The sequence below is a fragment of the Rhinolophus sinicus genome, chromosome 4 (assembly GCF_057876585.1).
Source record: "Rhinolophus sinicus isolate RSI-liver-muscle chromosome 4, RSI-T2T, whole genome shotgun sequence".
NCBI classification, from domain to species: domain Eukaryota; kingdom Metazoa; phylum Chordata; class Mammalia; order Chiroptera; family Rhinolophidae; genus Rhinolophus; species Rhinolophus sinicus.
The window spans coordinates 26019596-26037552 of NC_142504.1; the positions used below are offsets into that span (position 1 = coordinate 26019596).

The 17957-nt window shown below is 34.1% G+C and overlaps 1 protein-coding gene and 1 pseudogene across 1 annotated transcript in view; both read left to right on the forward strand.

The window, feature by feature from the left end:
• The window catches only part of LOC148758342 (uncharacterized), a 264478-nt gene that overhangs the window by 152946 nt on the left and 93575 nt on the right, over positions 1-17957 (forward strand). The window lies entirely within an intron of this gene.
• LOC109444823 (large ribosomal subunit protein eL32 pseudogene) overlaps positions 1-17957 on the forward strand; it is a 112728-nt pseudogene that overhangs the window by 35102 nt on the left and 59669 nt on the right.

Genomic DNA, 17957 nt, shown 5'->3' on the forward strand with positions numbered 1-17957 from the left:
GACAGCTGGAAGTGCTCAAATAGAAGCTGAGTGAGCATCTATCAGAGGTTTGCAGAGGGAATTCATGTATCAGTTGTTTTAAAAGTTCCTCCCAACTCTAAGACTGTTGTTCTAGAAATAAGGCAATCATGGGTGCCGTCTTGCAAGTACTCTGATAGAAACGCGTGTCTCTCCACTGGTAGAGCCCCAGCTCCTCTTCAACTACTCTCACCTGCATTAGTGGTAGGAAAGGTGAGGATAAAGACTTGGGCTTTAGTTCTTCCAGAATCCAGTACTGGGCAGAACACGCCTTTTCTTCTCATAATGATTGGTGCAGTGGAGATGATTATGCAGACAAATAGGGATCATATTAGGATTTGTTTAATCCTAAATAGGGCATTTTCCCCTTCATTCTCCTTATAATCCATATTATAATATGGTCTAATTACTAACATAGCTTGTTTCCTTCTGGTATCTTTCTATGGTAATTCAACATTTGGCTACATTTCTGTTTTTTAAAATATTGATTCATTATATTCTCTGAACTTCTGGGTCTCTCCTTTCTTTATGATCAATTCTAAGTTTGTATTGTTCATTTTTTAAGAACCCCCGAGTTTGTCCTCTCAATGAGTCAAGAAGTTGCTTCCCGGCAGGCAGAAAAGCGCATCGTGTGGTTCCTACTTCCTATGTCTCGCCTGGCCGCCAGCAAGACTGGTGTGCAGGAAGACCCCTTGTCGGGGTACTGGCAGATGTTTTTTCCCTGTGTCTCCAGCCCAGCCACCAGTGAGAATATAGTGGTATGACTCCCCAATCTATGGCTCCGTGGGTGTTCCTTTTTGGCCTCACCATGTCCTGCGTTCTTATGTGGGGAGCTGGACCAGAGACCCTGCATGACAAAGGATTTTCACTGTTTTATTATCAGCTACATCCAGTCTCCTGCACAGATGCATTAGTTCAGCATTGCTGCCGTGATCCAGGGCTAATGAGGACGCCTGACAGAGTTTTCCATGTTTATGGTGTGAGCTTGATTGAGGACCACCTTTCCGGTGCTACAGTCACTTGTAGGCCGGGAGGAGGCACTGTGATGGCCTGGCCTGCCCATTTGTGGCCAGCAGTGGAGTCCACGACCTGAACAGGGAGCGCAGCACATTCATGACCAGCTGGACGTTATCATGAGCAAGGCAACCACACCAAGTTGTGTCTCCTACCACGTGTCACATTTAATAACAGCTTTAGTTTAGAAATAAATCACTTGAAAAAAAGAAAAAGTTGCTTCCCTTTCCACATCAGGATTGATGTTTATCCCTCCCTAACAAATTGTATAGACTCTGAGGCAGATAGCTTGAGGCAACTTGTGTGACCTTAAGCAATTCCCTTAACCTCTTTGAATCTTTTAATTCAAGATAATTATCACTACAATGAGAATAATAAAATTCATCTTACAAAATTATTATCAGTAATGGAGTGAAACACATTGCACGATGCTTTGCAGACAGCGAGTTCTTTTTACTAGTGTCAATTCCCTTTCTTCATTCTCTGGCTACCTTTTAGTTACTATACCCATAGTTATTTTAATTAGGCATGCCATTCATTTTGAACCTTATATAACTGCTATGCATATTTTCATTAGTTATCTCTTTTTAAGGTTCACAAACAAAGCAAATGAGGCTGAAACTAGTAGTGAATGTATTATACATGTTGCAACTTGAAAAGAAAATACCATATGTTGGCTATTTGGGGAGGCCAGAAAAATTGAATTCTGGCCTTCTCTTATAAAAGATTTTGTAAAAAGAGAAATTTTGCATAGAGATAAAAGGAAAAAGGTCAGTGTAACTAAGCATGGCTGTGATAAGCAGTGACAGTTTGAACACTGAATCTTGGATAGCGACAAAGTGGTTACCACATTTCAGTTGCATCTGGAACAGCATCATTTCTCAAGGTATGTCCCTTTAAGGTGAGCCGGTTTAAAGAATTTTCACAGAAACAGGAGCCATGACCAGGTGATCTATGCCCTAAAAGTGGATTCTAGCAACAAAAGGAGTTTGTGGACATTTCAAACCATCCAAAGAATATAAAATTATATCTTCATTCCAGAGTTAAGAACTCTTGAGGGAATAAAACTTTTTTGAGATCACAGCCTGGGAGCTTTTAGTGTTGCTATTTTGTTTATCACTGATACTTTCTTCCCATCATCTTGCAATTTTTGCCCTTTTAGTGTTTAGTGGGTTATACATTTTCTGATGAAGCAAAGTCATTTCATTTCATCATCATAGACAACCATTCATTTAGACCCCAAGCTGCTCAAAGAGGTATTATATAAATATTTGATTAAAATAATGGCTTCTGGCTCTCAAGAGAACAGGCATAAAAATCATAGCCCCATTTATAAACCACACTGAGTCAGTCTAATAAAACAGCAGTATCTACAAGAGCCTGACAAGTTAGAAGCAACCTCAGTAACTTCAACTATACTCTGAATTCATTTTATTTCTGCTTTTTTCCCTTGAAGTTTAGATATAAATTTTCTTGCATTCACCAAATTTGTAGATGCCTATAATATGCATAATTATAGACTAATTGCTTTGGGGAATATGCATCATTTTGCGCTAGGTTATGGTCTAAGGAATTTGCAGTCTAGATGGAGAAAAAGGAATAAAGCATTAAATGTTAGATATTGAAATTAAAATGGGGCTATAACTACCAATCATTTCTTAGCCGCCTTCAGCTTCATCATAAAAGCCGTATGAAACAATAATATAGACAAAGAAGAAGAGGGATGAAAAATAGCTATTATTAATACAGTCTGGAAGAAATTTCCATGAATTGAAAGGCTCTTGTAACTGAATTGGCAAACATAATCCACATCTACTCATACTGACACTGCTGGAAACTGAACATATCTCTCAGTGTGAAGGAGGATCACAGAGACTTTCCTCCATCCTCTATCCGCCAGTTTAGCAATGAAAGTTTTGACTGAAGAATATTTCTGTACTTCACTGGTGCCCCTTTTTTAAACAGCTAGAGAGCCACTGTCATTCTGTCCCTGCCACCATACCATCTTTTGTATTCATATGTATTTAAGTTCTAGAAAACAATTTCCAGTAGGCCGGGAATGGGGTGAAATTTACACTGCTCAACCGTATTCGTAGACAAAGTATGCGTAGAGAGAGGGAAACCAATAACAGGTCATATTAAGGATTACAGTTTTTTCATATATCTCGTATGTTAAAAATCAAACAGTTAATCAAATAAGCCTATGACAGTCCCATCTGAGGCTAACAAAGACTTCCCCAAGATCTGTGGACTCTGAGATTTGTTTCAGGAAAGTGGATCCAGTTATTCGAAGTGGGGGAAAAATAAGTGGGAGTAAGAACAATCCACACACCTTACTTATTAGTGATGACTAGGCATCTTTCCTTCTCATCTCGTCCCCTAGAGCTGTAGGCTCAGGAGGCAGGCAGTGTTTTTCCAGGTTATACCTGAATGCATTTTAACTGAAGTTGGTTTGTTGGTTTTTCCTGCACAATTTGCATCTCCCTTTTTTTAGCCTCCAATATAAATTTCTTTTTTTGTCCTCCAAATGATCACTAAGCTAATAATATGTATTCTAATCTTCTTCTAAGACTGACTTCAAATTACCAAGTTAAATATCAGCTGCTGAAATCAGCCCAATTGAGAAGAATTTAGGACAGTGTTTCTTTTTAGAGAACTAAATTTACAAAGGATTATTTTTCCTGTTCAAGCACATTTGAGAATTAGAGCACTAGTAATTATGAGTATGACTTTTAATATACTAAAGCTTGTATTTCAATACTATGAATCAGTGCAGCATCAAATTATACATTAATTCTCAACACCAGATCTCGTAAAGAATTTTCTTGATTGTTGCAATATGAGCTCTTTTATTAAGTTTTTATTTTATGTTTTATTTTATTTAGAAGTAAGAAAAGGACTGAGTGAAATATAGTCAGGTGGTCTACTGGGTTTATGAGGATTAGCAAATGTTAAGATAATATAATACCATATCAACTAATGTGAAATTAATAATTTGGGCCCCAAAGTATGTATCACTATCTCCAGATCTTGTATTCCCTCTGCGTTAATAACTACAGTACATTCTGCATTGAAACTCTAATTAAGTGGGGATATTCTCATTTGTGTTACTGCTGTAGCTGGGGCAGCTGGCATTATCAGCAACCCTGTCAAGTCCGGGGTTTTTCATTCCTCGAGCTGCCTTAGGGCTATTTGATGGAATGAGGTATCCTTGAGGGACTTAAGAGTAGATGAATGCATCTCTGTGGACAAACCACTTACTATTTCTGTTTAGAAACACATTCCTTCTAAATGCTCCTCCCATGTTCCATTTTACTTAGCGTTTATAACTTTAAGACAATCAGAAATATCAGAAGAAAACTAACGATGATGGTTATTAAAGGAGAAATATGGGCTCTGGCTCGAAAGAATAAAAAGTGAAAAAGGCCTGAATGCAGTGTGGTCAGGTAGTCTACGTAGAATTTATGAGGATTATCAAATGTTAAAATTACAGACATTAATATTAACCACACAGACATCTAATATTTAATGGAATCAAAGCTAACTAAACATGCAGGATGAACACTGGTAAAATTACCTCTCTCACCTGGGTACCTCTCTCCAGACATTGCTTTAGACTTCTTTCCTCTACTTTTAACATCTGCTTGCATCTTTTACTATTGACTCCGTCTGCCCCTAGTTAGCACATGGACATCTGTGTAGTATAAGGTTTTTGTTCCATAGATGCTAGATACTGGGAAGGGTACACTAAGTATGATTAGTGGACTCATGGTTGACTGTTACCTGTTTACAGATAAATACAGATATTGAAAGTCAGTGTTTAGAAACTTGTATAGCAAGGTTAGAAACTTGTATAGCAATTTGGCATTGTCATGATGTCTAAACATGTGTTCAGTGGTTGCTCTGGTGGAACAGGGTATAAACTATTTAGGGTCTTGTTGAACTTGATTGCTGAGTTGCAGAAGGCACAATTTGTGTTCTAATGTATAATATTTCAAGATTGGTGATAGCTGCAATCCAGTATTGTAAAAAACTTGGAATCCACTCACTTCTTTAAAGATGTAAATTCAATTACAAATAGGATAAATTGTTGAAACTGGCTACGGATGAGGTTTAGATGGTTAATTTTGAAAATATAGTATTTCTTGCTTGATTTTGGATAAAAATTAAAAATTAATATCCCAAGCTTGATGAAATTGCTTTAAGAGCTCTTCATCCTTTTCTGTCTTCATTCCTATGTGAGATGGCTGTCTATAATGAATTTTGTTTAACAAATGTAGAAATATTTTAGATATACATTATTGCTTACAAATAGCATTGCCATCAATACAATATAGATTAGAAAAATTGACAAGTAAGCAAGGTTACTTGTCACATAAAATATTTAAATATTCTTACACATGGTATTTGTTTAAATTGTGTGTGTTAAATTAGGTTAGTGCAAAAATAATTGTGGTTTAAAAGATTAAAAATAATTGCAAAAACTGCAATTACTTTTGCACCAACCTATATTTCACTCATAGCTTAAGTTATGGTTGCCAAACAAAAAGTTGCAAGAAGCATAGTGATTTTATCCACAAATTACCCATATATACATTTTTAACAAATACTAATACCTTTTTCCTTTGAATCTTCTCTTATCCTGTGTTATGTTTATTCTGATTATATTATTGAAATGTATTAGGTTCGTGCAAAAGTAATTGTGGTTTTTGCAATTATTTTTTAACCTTTTATTTATTTATTATTTTATTTTATTTTTATTACATGAGCTATTTCCACACACGAGAGGTAGCATTTAAATATATATATATATATATATATATATATATATATATATATATATATATTTTTTTTTTTTTTTTTTTTTTTTTTTTTAAGTATGTTTTTCCAGGACCCATCAGCTCCAAGTCAAGTAGTTGTTTCAATTTAGTTGTGGAGGGTGCAGCTCACACTGGCCCATGCAGGATTCGAACTGGCAACCCTCATGTTATGAGCATCGTGCTCTAACCAACTGAGCTAACTAGCTGCCCCTATTTTTAACCTTTTAATCCACAATAACTTTTGCACCAACCTAATATTTTGAATCTAATAATAAAAATTGGAGCTTACATTTTATATTTTTCAAATAACTTATTCTCTATACACACATATTAGTCTGAAACTATTTGGAAATAAGTTTTAAAATAAAAAAATATTACACTACGGTCAAAATATATTAATTAGGGCATTAGAAAGGATGGTGTAGAAAGAGAAGTCTAAAACCTGATGACATTTTTGAGGATACTGTAGACCCTGGATGTCAGAGACCATATAGGCTTCAAAAAGGTTCAGTATGAGAAGTACCCCTGGCCTCCTTTAAAAATAATCATATGGTATGTACAGTGTACTGGACTTCTTTTTCTTTTCCTTTCTGTTCAGTAGCTTTTTCTGGAAACTACTTCCCTACCCCCAACACACCTATGCAGATTCCATGATTTCCAGGGATGGCTTTATGAACGTGTGAACTACACAGTTACACAGAACCTCATACCCTGCTGGGCTCCTTTAAAATTCCTAATTTTTGGATAGGGGAAACCACTGGAGTCCACAAAATTATGTAGCAGTCCTGAGTAGTGGTTTTGTCTGTATGATATGACCACATTGATTTGTGCAAGGCTGGGTGCCAAACTGAAGCTTTGTTATCATAAGGCTTTCCTGGGAATTTGAAATATGGGAACAGAACAAGAGGCTTAAGGTCAAGCCTTAGACCAAATCTCAGTATTGGTAGCAGCACTGAAGATCAACAAACTTCTGGAGAGCTAAGCTTGTTTCTTTTATTTTCTTTGAGGCTTGATTCAACTACACCTTGGATCTTGTGAAAGATCCAGCTGCAATAGATTTTGATTCTTGCAACTAAAATACATATTATAGGACAAGGGAAGGGTGAGAAACAGCACTGGAAATTAAATTATAATAAGGAAATAGTCTCAGTCTTAAAGTCCCCTCCTCTCTTCTTCCCCCTCACCCTCCACTGGGGAGAATTGGAAACAGATGGACTTGGGGAAGTAAACAACTGAAAAGGCTCCAAAGCCAACCCTGAACTGGGGAGAAGTCATCTAAGTCTTGGAGTTTTCTCTCATGAGAATGGGTAACCACCCACGTATGTCCTGGTACAGGATATTTCATAAAAACTTCGGAATGGAGAATTAATTTCAAATAGCTTATGAAGATTTGACACTCCATTTGTGATTCACCTTTGTCTTCAGTCTTACTACTCATTTTCTCAAACCACAGAAAACTGCGTAGAAAAAATATGAGTATATACTAACTTCTTTGACCTGAAACCACATATTAGTGGGAAAGCATTCTTGCTTCAGATGTAGTAGAAAGGAAATCAGTAAGTCATCCATTGGTGAAAATGGAAGGTGCTGAAAGAGCTGTCCAGTCAGGCCTAAGGTCAGAAGAAATGGCATGGTGATCATCAAAACACTAGACAGCAAAAATCAAACAACATAAGACAATAAATTGACAATGTGAATAACTATGAATGACCAGAAACCCAAATCTGGAAACATAACCCCCTAGATTTTGAACAGAATTTTCCAAAGGTACTTCTACCTATAAGGAAATATTATATGAGTAAGAATTAAATGGACAAAGATGTCAAACCTGAGATGTTAAAATAATAGAATAGACGGACACAAAATATTGAACATTTAAGAGATAAGTGACAATTAAAACAACAGTTAAGATCATCAAGGGACACAATATTTAAGACTAAAGATCACGGTAGTTATAATATTATATTGTTTTCTACACTTTATATAAACCTTCGCCTCTGTCTTTGTCTCTATCTCTCTGGTTGTATAGAGACATTTATGTGACATTGTTCATCTTTTCCATGATGGGAGTATGACCAAGTTTGTAAATTCTTGTGTATTGATTTATTCAAAAAGTGATAACTCATAGAGCCTGGAGCGTTATCCAATGGGTTATCCATGCCATTTTTTTGGTAAAATCCTATTTGTTCTATAAAATATATTGAACATCAAAGTCATGAAGGAAAATATAACCCAAGGGGTTCTTGGTAATGAAAATGTCACAATCCACTGATATTTAAGGTTTTCTTTTTCATTGATATGGAATGAATATGATAAATAAGCTTATAGATAAATATAGGCATTTGGTTATTTTCTGGAAAAAGACAAACAAAACAAAACAAAATACAAATAGCTAATGTGTTAACTTAGAATCTGGGGTTGTTCTAGATTTTTGTAGGGCCTGAGGCTAAAATAATCTCAAGACCATCTTTAAGAAAATGTATGCAAAGTTAGTAATATAAGATTACATTCAGGATCTTGAGAAGGACTTGGAAATGAGGGTCCCTGAAACTTATGCTTTATGGCTGCGTGGTATGTCAACTTCTGCTGAGATTCACTTTTTCCTTTTTTTATTGAAGAGTTATGTTGACCGTTTCTTGTTCAGGCACTTTTATTTTCACATGCAAATCAAAAGTTTTCTTTAAAACAGTGTTAGTGATGTTATGGCTTATATATTTTAGAAAGCTTGAGATTATCAAAACAGAAGAGAAATAATTTAGTCTCATTAATATTATTTACAAAGCGTGTGTACCAAATTGTGACTGAATCGTGAATGAATTGCAGGCTATCGTGCAAATATAATGCAGTAGTCATTACAATATGGTGGACTCTATACTTCCACAAAATTTCTTTTGTTTGTTAGGAATTTCCTTGGATAAAGTGAAGTTTTGAAAACTTTAAATTCCCTCCTGATTTTTTTCTTAAAACCAAAAGGTTATAAATAGATGTTATTCTAGCACAAAACAACTCAGTTTAAAAATTTGAGGTTATATGACACAAAAGGAGAAAATTAAATGTATGTATATGATAGTTATTTTTTATCAGAGTCTGAAAGATAAAGACCAGACATTTATTTGTGCTTCAACTCCATTTGACCATCTAGAGTGAGTGGTGCAGGACTGTCATCTTAGAAAGAGCATTCCACTTGTGGGCCTTTAATTATAAGTGGGTGACATAAAAGACTCTTGGGTTCATCAGATTTTATTGGGGTTTTTAAAAAGGAAAACATTATTTTGCTATACAGGACAGAATTATTTCATTAGGACCCTGCGGGTCTTTTAAATGTCTCTCTCTCTCTCTCTCTTTCTCTCTCTCTCTCTCGGTTATTCCCTGTAATTGTGTATATCTGGTTCTTGTCCTAAAGCCAATTGTAAATTGAAAGAGAAAGTAAACATTAAGACAAATATTATATTTATTTCTCATATCGATGTGGCAAATTCTGTATTATTTATTTATACTCAATGTTTCTAAATAAAATGTTTTAGATAGCTTCTAAATAGAAGATTGGCAGTACATTTTTACTGCATTTTGATGAGTTATGAAAATGATCAGTTTTTAAAATGGCCCAGAAAACTCATTTTTGTTTTCTTCGTGTGTCTTTTTAAGCATGTATATTTCTAGATTAAATTCTAATTTTGGATAAGGTGAAAAAAAAATCACCTCTTTGGATTTTTCTTTTAAAAAACATTTACTAAGTAGACTTTATTCTAGCACAGAATTGACTGGTTGTTTTAACTCTAACAGAAAGGGCCTCGGTGAGATGGAGGATTTGGCTTTCTAGATGATAATATTCAGCAGATGGTGTCTTGAATGCCCTTCCATGCTGTGCACGTGCTGCATTTCTCAGGGATGTAAGGGAATAGGCAGAACCCCGCTCCCAATTTTAGTGAGGTTTCAGCTTTAGCTGAAGCACAGAGTCCTATGGGTACAACGCCATGGTCAGAGAGCATCTGAGGGATATTTCCAAAGGTGAACAAAGTGGAGAACCATAATCCTTGTGCTAAGAAATCAGTGTTGCAAGTAGGAAAGTATAATTTGCATAAAGATACAGGGTAAACCAAGCACAGGAACGTGAGTGCAAATAATCTAGAGCAGCACAGTCGGTTTGAAATATAACGCAAGCCTCAAATGTGAGAACATACATACTATTTAGTTTTCTGGTAGCTAATTTCAAAAGCAAATGAGTGAAATTAATTTTAATAAACTACTTTGTCAATATATCCTCAAATTTTATTTCAACATTAATCACTACAAAAATTACAAGTGAGATAGTTTACATTTTTCCCTTATTCTAAGTCTTCAAAATTTAGTGTAGCCACATTTCTTGTGCTCCCCAGCCTACTGGCCATTGTATCAGACAGTGTAGACCTAGAGTCACACAAGTGACTAACAGGCTAAGGTGAGAGATTCTAGAGTTAATCTATCAAAGCCAGTTGGATGACAGGGTCCCTTTTGTTTTATGGAGCGAAATGGGACATAAACCAAGGGTGCCAAAAAACTGTATACATATGACTTGTATTCATCTTTTGTTGTCGATATATATTGAGTATTAGAATTTTAATGGTTGTTTCCTTTCTTACAATGTGTATACGTTTTTTGGCACCCTCTGTAGTTAACTAAATATTAGAAAGCCTCAATTCTCCTGATTCTCCTGCTTACTCACATTCTGAACCTCAGATTTATTGGTTATGTAAATTAGAAAATTATATCATTGTATGCTCATTGTATAAACCTGAGGTATCCTATGGATAAGCACTTTTGATAATTTTATTCAAAATATTTTATAATTTTTCACAAAGTCAGGAGAAAAAGAGCATGTGGAAACTGAGAGTACTTATCTAACCAGGGCAACCCACGTTTTAATTTTGATTGATTTTCCCCCCATAGCTTGTATTAAATAGTCAAGTCATATAAATAGGACCCGGAATTACTGTTTCTATTAATTAGCTTTTAGCTTTGAATTATGCAAGACAATTAAACAAGAATATTTGTTTCTGTTCTAACCGAAAGCAAACATAAGAATATTGATAATCTTACATTAACAGTACTTATAAAAAGTATTATTTCTTTACATGCAAGAGGAAAAAAATACAATCTAAGGGAAGGTGCAGTTAGTAGAGTAAAACAAACTGAAATCATGCTAGTGGAATGAATAGGCAGAAAGTCAATGATCTGATGATCCCCCTGTTTCTTCAATAAAATAAATGTATTCTTATGTTATGCTGCTATTAAATTAGAAGGTGTGTGCTTTTTATGCTATGAAATTAGAAACAAGGGAAATAAAATATATCTGTTCATCAGCCATCTATTCAAAGTCAGCTATAACCAGCACGACTTTAAACAAGGTGAAAACAAATAATGAAGATTAACATCATAAATGTTTAGCAGAAACTTTGTCAACTGCACGGCAATTCACATTTGTCCAATTTGGAAGATTACATTTTTTGAACGTGAATAACTAAGTTATTTAGCTTGTATTGTACTAAAAAAAAAATAGGAATTTTGCGGTGGAATGATCTTGGTGTGTCAATTGTGACACATTAAAATTGAAATCTGTGCCCAGTATGATCTTTTAACCTAAGGGAGGGTAATTTCCACAGCTCATTAAATATTTTCAATATTCAAAAGCCTTTTCTATTCAGCGGAGAAGTTTGGCTCACAGATTAGATGTGAAAGCTCTGACCTCTCACTGAGTTAGCTCTCCTGTTTCCATAAGACTGTAGAAGACAAGGTTGCAATCCTACAGTGGTATGCTGGAAAGTATTTAACAACCAGATGTCCAGAAGGAAAAAAAAAAGCCCTGATATATAGTGTTTGTCAATTTCCATAATCTAAACACACCCAGTGTGGCAATTTTAATTTACCAACACCATTTCACTGAATGTCTTAGGTTGGGCTGCTATAACAAAATACCATAGATTGGTTGGCTTGATATTTATTTCTCACAATTTTGTACACTGGGAAATCCAAGATCAAGTTGTTAGGACATTCCTTGCCTGGTGAGGGCCTGCTTCCTGAGTTGTATACAACTGCCTTCTTGCACCATCCTCACACAGAGAGTACTCTGGTTTCCTCTTCTTACAAGGATGTAAATTCCATCATGAAGGTCCTTTTCTCATGAAGTAATCTAGACCTGATTACCTCCCAAAGTCCCCATCATTTAGACAATCTCTGATTTTGATTGGAGTATTTAGTTCATTTATGTTTAATGTAATTAGTAATACAACAGAATTGATACCTGCCTTTTTGCAATTGTTTTCTATATGTCATATTTGTTCTTCTTCCTATATTTCTCTGTTACTGCCTTTTTTTGTGTGTTAAATAGATATTTTAAAGTATTTCATGTTACTTGTTTATTTTATTTGTTTTATTATATTTGTGTGTTTTTCTTAGTGGTTGTCCCAGGGATTATAATTAAAACCTTAATTTAGAATAATGTAGTTCAGATTAATACAAAGTAATTAATGAGTATATAACACTTTTTTCCAATATAGCTTTATTTCTTACCACTCCTTTGTGTATTACCATTAAATTATATCTTTTTTTCATTATAAATTATAAACACAGTTTTATAACTATTACTTTATGCAGTTATCTTTTAGATATGATAGGGGAAAATAATTACAAAAATGCATTTATATTGTTTTTTATATTTATCTATTTAGTTACTTTTACTAATGCTCTTTGTTTTGAGTTACTCTTTAGTGTCTTTTCATTTTAGGTTAAAGCATTCCCTTTAACATTCTTTATAGTGTAAATCTATTATTGATGAATTCTTTTAGTTTGTGTTTACCTAGAAATGTCTTAAATTCTCCTTTGCTTTGGAGGATAATTTTTAAAGATATAGCATTCTTGGTTGGCAGTCTTTTTCTTTCAGTACCTTGAGTATGTCATCAGACTGCCTTCTGGCCTCCATGATTTTTGTGGAGAATTCATCTATTAATTTTATTAAGGATCACTTTTATGTGATGAGTTGTTTCTTACATTCAAGATTCTTTGTGTTTCAACAGTTTGGCTATGATGTTTCAAGGCATGAATGTCTTTGACCTTATCCTACTTGGATTTATTGAACTGCTTGGATATGTAGATTAATGTTTTTCATCAAATTTTGGGACTGGGTTAGATTTTTAAAAATATATACTCATATACATTATCTTTCTGAGATTCCAATTATGTCTCTTAAGACTATGTTCATTTTTCATTTTTTTCCCTTTCTGTTCATCAGATTGGATAATCTAAATTGATTTATCTTCAAGTTTATTGATTCTTTATTGTTCCTGCTGTTCAAATCTACTGTGGAATTTTCCTAAGAAATGTTTTATTTCAGTTGTTATACTTTGCAATTTCATTTCTATTTGGCTCTCTTTAATAATTTCTTTTTTATTGGTATTCTCTATTTGGCTAGACATTGTTCTCATACTTCCTTTAATTCTTTAGACATGGGTCTTTTAGTTCTTTTGCATGCCTATAATAGCAATCTAAGTCTAACACCAGCACGTCCTCAGGAATGGTTTTGCTTGCCTACATTTTATCCTATGTGCCACACATTCCTACTTCTTTGTGTCTCCCTCCCCAGGATCTTTTGCTTTCGCTCTTAGTTGTTGCTGCAGCTGCTGCTTTTTTTTTTTAATTGAGTGATTTTTCTGGACTGTTTTTACAACTTTGTAAATTATGCTAATGATTAGGCAGACATTTCCTTAAATACCTTGCACCAAAGTCTTCTAGATTTTGCTGAGAAGATCTGTGTTTGTTTTGGAGCATTCCTTCAACCCTTCATCAGGGAATTTACAACTCTGTCATAGCATTCACCTCCTGCTTGCATAGATCATGAAGGTCAGCCAGCGATGAGAGATTAGGGCCCTCTTAGGTCTTTTCTGGACATACCCAGAACGCTCTACAATGCATGGCCTTCTAGACTGCCAAGAATATCTCAGAGATTTTCAAGTCTCTCTATGAACATGTTATTTCCCAGTTATTCCTCTTAAATTTTTTGGTCAGAATCTCTTCAGCCCCAGTTGATATCATACTGCATCCCGCTACCCGAAAGTGAGTCAGCTGCAATGTTAAACACTTGTCCAATGTGTTTTTGACAAGTGTCCTAGGGATTGTGTTGCTCACACAAAGTCACAGTAGATTGAATAAAGACAACTCCTAAGAGTGAGGCTTTTCAGAGAGTGGTCAGGTAGGTCAAATAGTGACCATCTGGAGATGGGGCATTTGCAGAGCTCTATACCTATTCTGCCTCTCCAGTGGTTTGCTTAATGGCTGATTTTCACAGCTACTATATTTGTGAGGGTGTTGGTTTTCAAGGTTATCCAAGAACAGGGAAGAAAGGGATGGCAAGTTAAAGCACCACGGAGCTTTCTGATCTTAAGGAATTTCAACCACTTTTCTCTAATAAACAATTTTTTGGATTGTTTCAAAACTTTGATTAATTTTCAGAGCTCAGAAGAACTTAATTTTGACGTTTTTTGTCAGTGCACTTGTTGGTTCTATGGATGAATTTTTCTGTTTGTTCGTTTTTGAGGCACCCACTCTGCCATTTCAGAAACGCATCCCTGTTATTCAGTTTTTCAGTTTTTGTGTTTTTTTTCCTAAGTCTCTGCCTAAATTTCTAGCACTGTTCTTTAACTATATGGAAATAGTAATTATAGCTATTTAAAAAAGTTTAAAGGTTGGCTCTGGTAACTTTATTATTGGGAGTGCCTATGATCTGTTTTGTTTGTTATCTCCTTATGTGTGATTATTTTTGTTTTTGGTATCAAAGTTGTATTTGCAGGATTTTTTGTACAAATGTCTTGAATCCCTGGATAAAATAACCTTTTATCAAAGAGGAGTAACAATTCATTCTACCATGTGTATATTTTGCAATCTCAAAATTATTTTTCCCATTTCAAGGATTGAAATGATTCAAAGGTAGATTGTCTTCTGTTTTTTTGATGTTCCAGTTAAAGCAGGGGGTTTCAGCAAGGACCCTTAGGATGGGACCTTTGCTCTTACCCAGATCCTAGCCTGGTAATTCCTCAATATTTTATCATCTCTCCAGTTCCTTCAAACTGATGATTTTTGTATGTTTCCCAGATATTCTAATTATCCTGAATAGAAGGATTGCCTGAATGACCCAATCTACCATTACCAGATGTAGAAGCCAAATGTTTATTATTATTTTTTCAAATTTAGTGTTGTGAAATCTTGAGTTGAATCATTTCTAATAATTTGATATACACTAGAAAGTTAACCTCCTCAGATCACTCTTCTTTATTTGATGAATGACAGTTTGGGGGCAATTTTGGGGGAATGACAATTATCTCTATAATGCTTACTAGATTTAATGTTTCATGCTCTACATCACAGCATTTGTTTGTTTGTCTTAAAAGTTAAGATAGAAATTATATAAAATTAACCTATTTCCATTCAGCTTCCCAAGACAGTCACTCTAGACTGTGTTCTCATAAATGTTGCATTTACCTCTATACAACTCACACTGTGCTTTGGAATTTGCTTTTAAGGATCTTTTTTATTAGACTAATCAAGGACATATTTCATTCCTTTGTAATTTGTATTCTTTGTTTAAGAAAAATCTAATAAGGAACATAAATGCTTCAAAAATTGTGCTTTATTTTAAAATTATTGGCTGTGTTAATTATCTGCTGTGCTACTAAGTGGAAAGGTGAGTTAGAATGTAATGTTCCCAGTATGACCATTTTTTGTTAATAAAGGAAAATTAGGTGTAGATATATTTGTATGGTTATAAATAGTATAGAATGACACCTGAAAATTGATTTCCATAAAGAGTTAAGTTTTTCAATGTGGTAGGGAACAGGAGCTATTTTTTAAAATAAATTTTTAGATCATATAATTTATGAAAATAGATAATACATTTTCAGTGCTTCCAGGAATTCAGACACTTTTCTAAGTTCTTGTTTAACTAATTTAAACCTCACAACCAGTGTATAAGGCAGGTTCTATTTTATAAACAGGAAAATCTAAGCACAAAAGTTAGGGACCTTCCCAAAGTTGCATAATACTTGGCAGAACTGGGATTCTAAATAGCTTGTTTTGTTTATTTGTCCTTTATTCTGGTCACTTAAAGGAGCATTGAATAAACAATGTTTTTGTAATAAAATCAACTTGCTTAATTTAGGCACTTGAAATCCTTATCCATTTGTACGGTAGGCCTTAATTCCATTGTAGACTGAAGTGGATTTTGTTCCTAGCTAATACTAAAGGCCAGTGAGAATAAACCCAAATAATAGTTTCAGTTAAACTTCTCTTTGACAATAGGTAAGTTGCCGAGGGAAGTCAAGTCCATTAGTTCTTTGTGTCGTGAGAATATCTGTCAGTGTATCTATCCTCTAATTTCTTAGCTCATCCATAGTTAATGTGACTCCCAGATTCACTCTATGGGACTGAGAGATACCCGGGAGGAATAAATTCCCTCTCTCTGTTTTCCTGAAACATCCTCTGGGGTCCTTGCATGAAAGATATTTTACAAATGCAAAAGGCTTTTGTGTAAGAATTGACTACAGTCTGGAGGTAAAGGTCTGTGGTGAGTTTCACCATCTGGTACACATGTTTAAAATAGGAAAGCGCCTGATGTACAACAATTTTGACAGACACTCATTATTAATGGGCAAGCCAGGTTATTCTCAAAGGAACTGAACAGGGGAAACAGTCCTGTAGTCAATGGGTTGAATTGTCCTTCTTTTCATTTCCCATTTCCCCACAACTGCTTGCAATTTGCATTCATCTCTTTGCTAATTGCTTCGTTAATGCATTGGAAATTTAGGATGTTTGTTATACTCTGCAGTTGTTAAGTCGCCTAAGGCAGAGTAAATTCTAACTTTAAATAATCTCAATAAAATTATCACCGAAATACTACATTTATAGGTCTTTGTGAATTTATATTTGGAGACTCTGTAATATACGTATTCATATTTAAGATGTTATGGAAATGAATGTCTCAGCTTAGAAGCTTTTCACTGTATTCATTTTAATGATTTTTTTTTTTAGTGTATGCTGTATGAGGCACCTTTTGGAAACACTATATCTTACAGACTGAAAATTGCTTCTGGAAATTTTTAACGTTAGCACATCTAAGAACAAGTACAAGGAACAAATATTTAAGAGAAATTAGAAGAAGATCTGGCTTTCTATTAGTATTTAAACTTAATCCCACAAAGTATTATTGATACTGAGCTTGTGAAATTTTATTACCATCATGTGATAAACATGTTTTAGGTTAACTATAGCATGATTAAAATTCTCTTCTTAAATAGTTGCCACTGTTTTCAGGTTAATATTTAAAATATTAAAATCCCCATTTAGCTATTTCGGGTATGTTCACAAGCATTCTAATGAAAATATAACCTCACTTCTGGAGAAAGGTGGAAAAATTCAGTGTTGTAGAATTCTTATCTGAACTGATTGATTTAGACTATGTGTTAAAGAAAATATTAATGAACTTATTGACCTAGCAATTTTGTTTGTATTTATAAATTCAGATGACCTTAAAAATAGGATTTTAAGGTAGAGTCCCTCATTTTTATTTTTTTTACTCAATCATAATATCATATATATTTTTGCCGTGTAAATCTAATACATTAAAAAAAATTTATTTTAATATATATTTTGGAAGTAGTATATTTGAAATATTTTGTGGTTTACATTAAACAAATACAAACCTAAAACACATTAGGGTACACTGTAATTTAATCATTTTATGTAGCTTTTTATCAAGAAATAATTTGAACTTCAGAACAATCCTCTGAACTAAAGAAAATAAGTATATGATTATTAACATTGTATAGATGATGAGATTTAGGCACAGAAAGATTAAGTGAATTTTTTAAGGCTTAGAATGAATACCTACTATTCTGAATATGCGTGCCCTTTTATGTCAGTTATAAAAGATTGGTAAAAAAAACATTAAAAATTATAGAATGAGTAATCCTTATACTTTTAATAAAACATGACATCATAGAGTTTTATATGTGCAATCATTTTTCTTAGCAATGAAATAATCTGTAGAATGCACAGAAGAAAAGGACATAATCCAAGGGAGTT